This window comes from Procambarus clarkii, chromosome 1 (assembly GCF_040958095.1).
Source record: "Procambarus clarkii isolate CNS0578487 chromosome 1, FALCON_Pclarkii_2.0, whole genome shotgun sequence".
In the NCBI taxonomy this organism is placed as follows: domain Eukaryota; kingdom Metazoa; phylum Arthropoda; class Malacostraca; order Decapoda; family Cambaridae; genus Procambarus; species Procambarus clarkii.
Genome location: NC_091150.1, coordinates 16,069,976 through 16,081,192, shown reverse-complemented (window position 1 = coordinate 16,081,192; position 11,217 = coordinate 16,069,976). Strand labels below are relative to the sequence as shown.

Sequence of the window (11,217 nt, the reverse complement as noted above, 5' to 3'; positions counted from 1 at the left end):
AAAGGTTTCAAGCTCAACAAGCCACAGTGTAGGAGTGACAACAAATGCTTTTTAACCCATACGATTATGATCATGGCAATAAGGTTTCTAAAACAGTAGGCATTCTTCCAAAGCCAGACACTGTACTATGTTCCTCGCCCTAACCTAGTCACTCAGTATTATTCACTCATTTATCTATGTCTTGTCTATTTATGTCTTAAAGGTTACAAGACGTACATTAGTCAATACAATTGGTGCTTAAAATGTTAAGGATCTCTTGTGAAACACGGGTATTAATCAAAAAATTTATTATGTAAAATAAATAAAAAAGGCCCAAGGGCCATGAAGTAACAAGAATGCAAGGCCGGCACAAGCTGGCGTAAGTAGAGAAGACGGAAGATTCTTCATATTAAAAGACCCTGCTTCTCCAAGATGGCAGTCACACCCTGCTTGCCCTGGACAATCACCATATGGAGAAGGACTGTTTACTGTGAAGGGAAGTCCACAAATGCAATGCCAGCATGAGTCAGTCTTGAAGGGTAAACGATGATGGCACCCTCACAGTAACACAAAAGCCGAGCAAGCCCAGTGAGGAAGACCTGTTGATGGGAAGGAGGAGAATCATTAGTCACAACAAAATCCACATAGAAACAAAGGAGAGAAAAAAATAAAGTGGATGTCTTCTTTTTGTATAGACATAATAAATATTGCCATTTGGCTATGTATTTATATGATATATAATAGAATACAGCATAAAACAAAATAAGAGGGGTGGTAGGAGAAGAAAAGATTAGTGTTCAGTGAGAATCCACAAGGTCTTCTCTGAATACTCTTTATTTTCTTCAAGGCTGTGGGTCCCTACAATTGCACCAGAGGTGGTACACACCCCTATTATTATTTAAACAGGTGAGTACACACACGGTGTTAGCAAACTTAGCCTCCAAACACACACACACACATGGTATCAGCAAGCTTAGCCTCCAAACACACACACACATGGTATCAGCAAGCTTAGCCTCCAAACACACACACACATGGTATCAGCAAGCTTAGCCTCCAAACACACACATGGTATCAGCAAGCTTAGCCTCCAAACACACACACACACACAGCACACTCCACACACACATGGTATCAGCAAGCTTAGCCTCCAAACACACACACACATGGTATCAGCAAGCTTAGCCTCCAAACACACACACACACATGGTATCAGCAAGCTTAGCCTCCAAACACACACACACACATGGTATCAGCAAGCTTAGCCTCCAACACACACACACACATGGTATCAGCAAGCTTAGCCTCCAAACACACACATGGTATCAGCAAGCTTAGCCTCAAACACACACACACACACACAGGTATCAGCAAGCTTAGCCTCCAAACACACACACACACACATGGTATCAGCAAACTTAGCCTCCAAACACACACACACACGGTATCAGCAAGCTTAGCCTCCAAACACACACACACACATGGTATCAGCAAGCTTAGCCTCCAAACACACACACACATGGTATCAGCAAGCTTAGCCTCCAAACACACACACACAGAAAATGGGGACATTGAAACAGTTGATAAACTTGATTTCAAGAGAGAGAGGTCACTATGGGGAACTTCAAATTTTTTTTAATAAGTAATTAGGCAGACTTGTTGCTAGACAGGGAAGTAAATTAAATGTATGCCAAATTTTGCAAAATATACAATGAAGGCACACAAACATTCATACCAAAACAGAGATGCAGGGCCAGAAAACAGGATTGGTTCAACAGAAATTGAGAGAGGGCCACAGACCAAAAGACACAAAAATGGAATGAAAGACATTGAAAAACTACAAGCAGATGTCAACAAAGTTTTCGATTGGGCAGCAGAAAATAACATGATGTTTAACAGTGATAAATTTCAGGTATGGCAAAAATGAGGATCTGAAACATAATACAGGGTACAAAACACAATCGAATCTTCCCATAGTAGAAAAACAGCATGTCAAGGATTTGGGAATAATGATGTCCGACGATCTAATGTTTAGGGAGCATAACCAAGCAAATATTGCGTCAGCCAGAAAAATGATCGGATGGATTATGAGAACTTTCAAATCCAGGGATCCCATCACAATGGTTGTACTCTTCAAGTCACTTATGTTGTCCCGTCTCGAGTACTGCTCAGTATTCACTTTCCCCTTCAGAGCACGGTTGCACGGTTGTTCCTGCCGGAACAACCGTGGACATCTTCAGGAGAAAACTGGACTGTTTTCTAAGAGAAGTTCCGGATCAGCCGGGATGTTGTGGGTATGTGGCCCTGCGGGCCGCTCCAAGCAACAGCCTGGTGGACCAAACTCTCACAAGTCGAGCCTGGCCTCGGGCCGGGCTTGGGGAGTAGAAGAGCAGAACCCCATCAAGCAGGTATCAAAATAGAAAGAAGCCAAACCCCCAATCATACCAGCGATACAAAGATGCGAGAAACAACTATACAGCAGTAAGGGAAGAGGCAGAAAGAAATTTTTAAAAAGGGATAATGGATAAATGTAAAACAGAACTGGGCCTATTCTACAAATTCATAAACAACAAATTGCAGGTAAAGGATAATATCCAGAGGTTGAAAATAGGAAACAGATTCACAGAAAATGATAATGCAATGTGTGAAACATTAAACCAAAAGTTCCAAAGTGTGTTTATACAAAATGAAATCTTAAGAGAACCAGACACAATAAGAATTTCTGAGAACATCATAGAGCGTATAGAGGTGTCTAGAGATGAAGTGGAAAATATGCTAAAGTAGCTAAGTAAGAACAAAGCAGTTGGTCCAGATGGAGTTTCACCATGGGTTCTGAGAGAATGTGCATCTGAGCTCAGCCTTCCACTTCACCTGATCTTTCAGGCATCCCTGTGTACAGGAGTCATAGCAAACATGTGGAAAAAGGCTAACATAGTTCCAATCTACAAAAGTGGCAACAGGGAAGACCCCACCTCTCTCAGTTATAGACCTGAATCATTGACAAGTGTAACAGTGAAAGGATTGAAAAAAAAAAAAAATAATAAAAACTAAATGGGTAGAACACCTGGAGAGAAATTATATAATATCACACAGACAGTATTGTTTTCGATCTGGAAGATCCTGTGTATCGAATTTACTCAGTTTCTATGATTGAGCCACAGAGATTTTAAAGGAAAAAGGTAGTTGGGTTGACTGCATCTATCTAGACATAAAAAAGGCTTTCGACAGAGTTCCACATAAGAGGTTGTTCTGGAAACTAGAAAATTTTGGATGGGTGACAGGTAAGCTTCTAACATGGATGAAAAATTTTCTGACTGATAGAAAAATGAGGGCAGTAATCAGAGGCAATCGGACTGGAGAAGTGTCACAAGTGGAGTACCACAGTACATGCACCAGAAATGTTCATTGTCTACATAAATGATCTACCAGTTGGAATACAGAATTATATAAACATGTTTGCTGATGATGCTAAGATAATGGGATGGATAAGAAATTTAGATGATTGTCATGCCCTTCAAGAAGACCTGGACAAAATAAGTATATGGAGCACCACTTGGCAAATGAAATTTAATGTGAATAAATGCCATGTTATGGAATGTGGAATAGAACATAGATCCCACACAACCTACAAATTATGTGAGAAATCTTTATATAATTCTGATAAAAGAAAGAGGTCTAGGGTTGATTCTAGATAGAAAACTATCACTTGAGGCCCACATAAAGAACGTTGTGTGAGGAGCCTATGCCACGCTTTCTAACTTCAGAATTTTGTTTAAATACATGGATGGCGAAATACTAAAGAAATTGTTCACGAGTTTTGTTCGGCCAAGGCTAGAATATGCAGCGGTTGTGGTGCCCATATCTTAAGAAGCACATCAACAAACTGGAAAAGGTGCAAAGACATGCTACTAAGTGGCTCCCAGAACTAAAGGGCAAGAGCTATGTGGAGAGGTCAGAGGCATTAAATATGCCAAAACTAGAAGACAACAAAAAGAGGTGATAAAATCACTATGTACAAAATAGTAACAGGAATTGATAAAATCGATAGGGAAGATTTCCCGAGACCTGGAACTTCAAGAACAAAAGGTCATAGATTTAAACTAACTAAACAAAGATGCCAAAGAAATATAAAAAAATTTCCTTTCGCATACAGAGTGGTACACGGTTGGAACAAGTTAAGTGAGAAGGTGGTGGCGGCCAAGACCGTCAGTAGTTTCAAAGCATTATGTGACAAAGAGTGCTGGGTAGACGGGACACCACGAGCGTAGCTCTAATCCTGTAACTACACTTAGGTAACTACATTTGGTGTCAGCAAGCTTACCGTCGAAACACACACAAACAGCCTGCCTATTATTCAAGGCCTTCTCTGAGTACTCTCTATTTTCTTCTCTGAGGCTATGGGTCCCTAATCTTGCACCAGAGGTGGTACAACTTTTAAGTTTTTAACTACTGCACTGAGCACCTGATTTTGGCAAAGACTTCTTAGTGCAATTGTCAAGGACATAGTTCTGGTATTTTTTTGTTTATAAATATTCAGGTATAGTTAATGTCAAAATGTTTCAAAACTCAACAATTTATATTTCAAAACAAAAAAAGTAATGAAAACATTACAAAACATTAAAATATAGCCTAATTAATTAATTAATAAAATAGCACAACTCTCAGAATGTCTAAAGGTGCTTTGAGCAATGAAGTAGTTAATTTTATATATATAATATTATATATATAATATATATTTACCTGTGACTACTGCTTAGCAAAAATTTGATCTCTGTGAAAATTGGTCTCGTCATTGCTAGGAGATATTTTAAGACCATGATTTGCTGTGGATGGCACTGTAGTCTTCAAGTCATCAATCTAAAAATAGAGGTAATCTTTTAAAATGTAAATTTTGTATAAAAAAAATGCAAAAATAAATTGCAAGAATAATATGAAGTTATTATACAATTTTTTTTTAATTATTTAAATATTTGTGAGACATTATTAAGAAATGTATGAAGTACAGATTCTCTAAGACCTGATATGTATCTGCTTATGTTCCACCACATTACATTCAGGGCTGAAGAGAAAACACAGCCAGTAAGGTAATGATCACTTAGGATGGACTGGGATGCTACATGTAGGTGGGGCTAAGCTGCGTGAGGCTAGGATGCCCAGCCTGCCTTGTCTAGGCTGGGCTGGGCTAGGCAACACTAGGAAGGAGTCAACAAATCTCTGGAGTGCCTTACTTTTCCTGATATCCTTAAAAAAGCAAGAATGATGCCATTTTATAAAGGAGGCGAGACAGCAGAAATAAACAATTAGAGAAAAATATCAAATCTACTTATACTTTCAAAAATATTTGATTTTTTTTTTTACAAACATCTCTTCCTACTTTGTAAAATTCAACATGAATACAAACACACACACACATCCCTAGGAAGCAGCCCATAGCAGCTGTCTAACTCCCAGGTACTTATTTACTGTTAGGGTGAACCAATATAAGAGAATAACCACAAAATCTTGTAAAGCCCACTAGTACACGCAGCATTTCAGCAGGATATAGAATATTAATATTATATATATATATATATATATATATATATATATATATATATATATATATATATATATATATAGTATATATATATATATATATATATATATATATATATATATATTATATAATAACTGAAAACTCACACCCCAGAAGTGACTCGAACCCATATGCTATGCCCAAGATTACCATCCGAGTGCCAGCGGGGGAAGTGGGTCAAATAGCCTCGGCTATCACTTCCTTATGTCTGGTCGTGATGGTCAAGCGGATTAAGGCGTCCTGTACATACCAGTTGCGTTGCTCCTGGCAGTATTGGGGTTCGAGTCACTTCTGGGGTGTGAGTTTTCAGTTGCATATTGTCCTGGGGACCATTCAGGCTTGTTCGCATTTGTGTTCCTCACGTGTTGGCCCCAAAAAATGAGGTGATTTGATAAAATGCTTTGCCAAGATTACCATCCGAGTGCCAGCGGGGAAGTGGGTCAAATAGCCTCAGCTATCACTTCCTTATGTCTGGTCGTGATGGTCAAGTGGGATTAAGGCGTCCCTGTACATACCAGTTGCGTTGCTTCTGGCAGTATGGGTTCGAGTCACTTCTGGGGGTGTGAGTTTTCAGTTGCATATTGTCCTGGGGACCATTCAGGGCTTGTTCCCATATATATATATATATATATATATATATATATATATATATATATATATAGTATATATGAATACATACATACGGACAAAGAGCCAGAGCTCAACCACCGCATTGCACAACTAGGTGAGTACACACACACACACACATTATATATATATATATATATATTATATATATATATATATATATATATATATATATATAGATATAGTATATATATAGATATATATATGAGTGTCAGACGATGGAGAATGATTGTTTTTTAATTTAATTTATATAAAAAATTATTCCTTCTGAGATGTATTAATATATGAAAGTACTTAAGGAATTCCTGTTTCAATTCTTCCTCCGTGGTCTGACACTGTCACATTTTCATCAAGTGTTAATTTTTGTGATTACACACACGTGGCATGTTTACACACACATTATTTATATTATATATATATATATATAATATATATATATATATATATATATATATTATATATATATATATATATGATATATATAATATATATATATATATATGTCGTACCTAATAGCCAGAACGCACTTACTCTGCCTACTGATGCAAGGCCCGATTTGCCTAATAAGCCAAGTTTTCATGAATTATTGTTTTTCGACTACCTAACCTACCTAACCAAACGTAACCTAACTTTTCAGCTACCTAACCTAAAAAGATAGGTTAGGTTAGGTTAGGTAGGGTTGGTTAGGTTTGGTCATATATCTACGTTAATTTTAACTCCATAAAAAAAATATTGACCTCATACATAATGAAATGGGTTAGCTTTATCATCTCATAAGAAAAAAAATTGAGAAAATATAATAATTAAGGAAAACTTGGCTTATTAGGCAAATCAGGCCTTGCATAGTAGGCCGAGAAGTGCGTTCTGGCTACTAGGTACGACATATATATATATAATATAGAATATATATATAGTATATATATATATATATATATATATATATATATATAGTATGGAACCCTCAACCCTATAGTGGAGGGTTCCTACAAACTCAACCAGAGGTTGGTACCCTCTATATATTAATAAAAAGGCAAGGCTATGCTAATCTAGGCAGGGACTGGCTTGGCTAAGCTGGTCAGGGCTTGGCTAGGGTAGAAGGACTGGTCATGTTAAAAGCAAGGCAGGGTTAGGCTAGGGCAAGACTAGGTAAGGGTATACGGGGATAGGCTTGGCTACGGTAGGCTAGGAAGAGGTAAACTAGGATAAGCAAGCTGTGCAAGCACTATGCACAGCTAGAATGAACTATGCTTAGATGGTTTAGAGCTGGGGCTAGGTTAGATAAGCTGAGTCATGCAGGCCCCCGATTGACCAGTGGAGTCTAATAGTCTAACCTACTAGCTAGTTTGCTGACCTAAGAGTGTAAATGCCTAGCCCCTAACCTGAGATATATACAAGAGTTGTTACATTCTTGTACAGCCACTAGTACGAGTAGCGTTTCGGGCAGGTCCCTGGAATACGATTCCCGCCGCGAAGAATCGTTTTTTCATCCAAGTACACATTTTACTGTTGCGTTAAACAGAGGCTACAGTTAAGGAATTGCGCCCAGTAAATCCTCCCGGCCAGGATACGAACCCATGACATAGCGCTCGCGGAACGCCAGGCGAGTGTCCTACCACTACACCACCTGCTGCAATATTATTATAAAAGAAATATTACTTATTATAATCGTAAATACTAAATACCTGTTGTGTTGATTTAGGGGCGACGACGATCGTGGGATCGGATGCGAGCCACAGGTGGCCTACACCATGCTTTCTAAGGCGTCCCTCTCATAACAAAAAACAAATCCGTGCATTCATACACAAACAGAGATCCCATGGTTATGCGAATACTTGCAATTCTTTTACTTTGCTACTCTCACATTTTACATCCACTGACGGCCAACCAACACACGCTTTTGCTGCTCTTGCATCCAATAGCATCTTGCATCGACCACTATCCTACCTTTCTCATAGCGAACATGGACATAACACCGCCAAAAGCAAGAAACTTTCATTAGGCTACACAGTGATCAGCTTTAGACAATCTTACAGAGGCACTTCACAATATTAACTGGGATTCTGAATTCAATAATACCCATGATATAAATTTCATTAGCTAACCTCTTCCTCTCCAAAACTCTAAGCCTCTACAACCTTCATTGGCCCCTTCTTACAAGCAAGTAACTGACAAAAGATTAAACAATCCATGGCTCACAAGTGGCATTCTCAACTCAATCAACAAGAAAACATGAATATGAAAAGAAAGTTAGGATTGGCCTAGTTTCAAAGGAAGTAGCTAAAAGGTACTCATCAATGCTTACCAGTATCATAAGAAGGCAAAAACTTGCATATTATGTGAATAGATTCAATGAAGCAAAAGGCAACATGAAAAACACTTGGAAAACTATCTCTAGTAATCCTAGGAACTAAACAACACTCACATAACCAAATTAAACTCTACAAGGATGGGGATATACCGTCAACCGATTAGAAATGGCAAATGAATTTAATAGTTTCTTTTCATCGGTTGGTGCTAATCTTGCCAGTAAAAATCCCACAGACTCAGACACATATTAACACATATCTCTCAGGCAGCTATCCAAACTCTCTTCTCCTTCACCAATCAGCCCGGCAGATGTTGTGTCCATCATACACTCTCTAAAAACCAAGGCAGGGAACACCAGTGAAATTCCGTCCATTGTTGTACAAGAGAGCCCTCCCATGCCCATGCCCCACCCATAGCACTACTGTTCAACAAATCTATAGAGTGTCACACCCTTCCCTGATATCCTCAAAAAAAGCAAGAGTAACGCCAGTCCATAAAGGAGGCAATCCGGCGGACATAAACAATTATAAACCAATATAAAATCTACCCATTCTATAAAAAATATTTTAAAAAAAATTATTTACAAACAGCTCTATTCCTACCTCGTAAAATTCGACATACTCAGCCCCTGCCAGTTTGGCTTCCGGTCCCAAGAGTACCAATGATGCAATCATTAGTCCTCCTTGACATTATCTACTCAGCCCTTGACAAAATGAGTTTCCGATTGGGACTCTTCATTGACCTAAGAAAAGCTTTGATACTGTTAATCACAACTACCTCTTACTTAACTCCAGCATTATGGAATCCGAGGCCTTGCCCTTGACTACATCCGATCCTATCTTATGACAGACACCATATGTAACCATCAATGATACAAAGCTTCTTCCACTCTACCAATTACCGTTGGAGTGCCACAGGGCAGCATCTTAGGACCTCTTTCTATTTCTTATATATAGAAACGATCTGCCTAATGTTTCTAATATTCTCAAACCTATAGTGTTTGCTGACGATACTACCCTTATCTACTCAACCTCAACCCACATACACTAAATAATGTTGTGAATAATGAATTAAAAAAGTCCACTTATGGATGTCAACGAACAAACTAACATTAAACATCGAAAAAGACTTACTACATCTTATTTGGAAGCAAATCATCAAATGCAATTCAGCTACAGATAGACAACATTAACATCAGTAATAAAAATGATGGCAAGTTTCTTGGGCCTATTCCTAGACAAGAGACTCAACTTCAGCACCCACATTCAACACATAACTAAGAAAGTCTCTAAGACAGTTGGTATACTCTCCAAAATCAGATATTATGTTCCTAACTCTGCTCTCCTCTCACTATATTATGCACTAATCTACCCCTATCTTTAATTATGGTATCTGTGCATGGGGGTCTACCACTGCAAACCACCTTAAGCCCATCAGCACACAGCAAAAAATCTGCTATCAGAATAATAACTAACTCTGCTTTCAGACAACACTCAGCTCCCTTGTTTAAATCTCTAAAACTTGCTAAATATTAACTCCCTCCACACATTCTCTTGTGTCAACTACATTTACAAAACCCTGTTCTTAAATGCAAACCATGCTCTGAAACTCTCCCTGGACAGATGTAATAGGACCCATTATCACACACCAGAAATAAATATCTCTTTGATATCCCCAGGGTCAAACTTAATCTGTGTAAACACTCTATGGCAAATTAAGGGACCTAGTCTATGGAACTCACTCCCTAGTGAATTGAAAAACTGTAGAAACTTTTGCCTTATTTAAAGCAAAACCAAAAAGTACCTAACTTCATCTATTTAGTTTCCTACACTGAGCTTTAAATTTGCTCTGTACCTAGTGGGTACCCAATCTCCTAATTTTTATGTAATATCAAACAACCTTATCATTTTGTTCATTGCTGTCATTCTTTATTGTGCTAGCCATATGCGTATTGTGACTACCAATTTTTGTCAACTACCATTCAAGCCGTCATTGGCAATCAAGTCTTATATTGTTTCTGCTGTATTGTGCCTACCAATTTGTTGTCAACTACCATTTTAAGCTGTCATTGCAATCAATCATAGCTACCTATGTGCTTTAAATATACTGTACCTATAATTTTCTCTCATCGTTTTTTTTCATTCCATGTAATCTGTTATCATTTTTTGTCTATAAATTTTGCAAGTATTTACCTCCTTAAAATTTTCTTAGATTTAGGACCTGCCCGAACGCTGCGCATGCTAGTGGCTTTACAAGACTGTAATTACCATAATTGTATCCTCACATTCCTTATGTACATTCTTTGTATATGCATACATAAAATAAATAAATAAATAAAATAAATAGAAATTTAGTAGCCACATTCTACTAACATTTGGAATATTCAGGTGTACAAAGCTTTAAAAACCATGGTATTCCATATTTCCCTTTAAATCTTTTACATCTTCGATTACATCAAGATTCCAATAGAAAAAATATGTAGATAAATATTGTTCAATTGGCATACCTATACTTTAGAACCATTTATAATTAGATTATATCATATGACCTCAAATTGTAAATGTTTATGCTATTAAAATATGGATGGGTTCTACTCAAGAAGGATATCCTAAAGCATCCAATTTCAATTTATACTTCGAGTCGTTGTTGAGGAGGAAGAAATTATTGTTCCTATATGTTTGTTGAATTATTCTCTAACATTGACCAAAGAGGCATCATGTTCTGTGAAC

At 37.7% G+C, this 11,217-nt stretch overlaps 1 long non-coding RNA gene across 1 annotated transcript; it reads right to left on the bottom strand.

The window, feature by feature from the left end:
• Nucleotides 1-270: 270 nt before the first annotated feature.
• On the bottom strand, nucleotides 271-7,992 carry LOC138358174 (uncharacterized). The gene is made up of 3 exons (XR_011225225.1): nucleotides 7,864-7,992; nucleotides 4,720-4,836; nucleotides 271-578 (listed from the first exon to the last, which is right to left on the bottom strand). It is a non-coding gene; the product is annotated as an uncharacterized lncRNA (long non-coding RNA).
• Nucleotides 7,993-11,217: the final 3,225 nt, after the last annotated feature.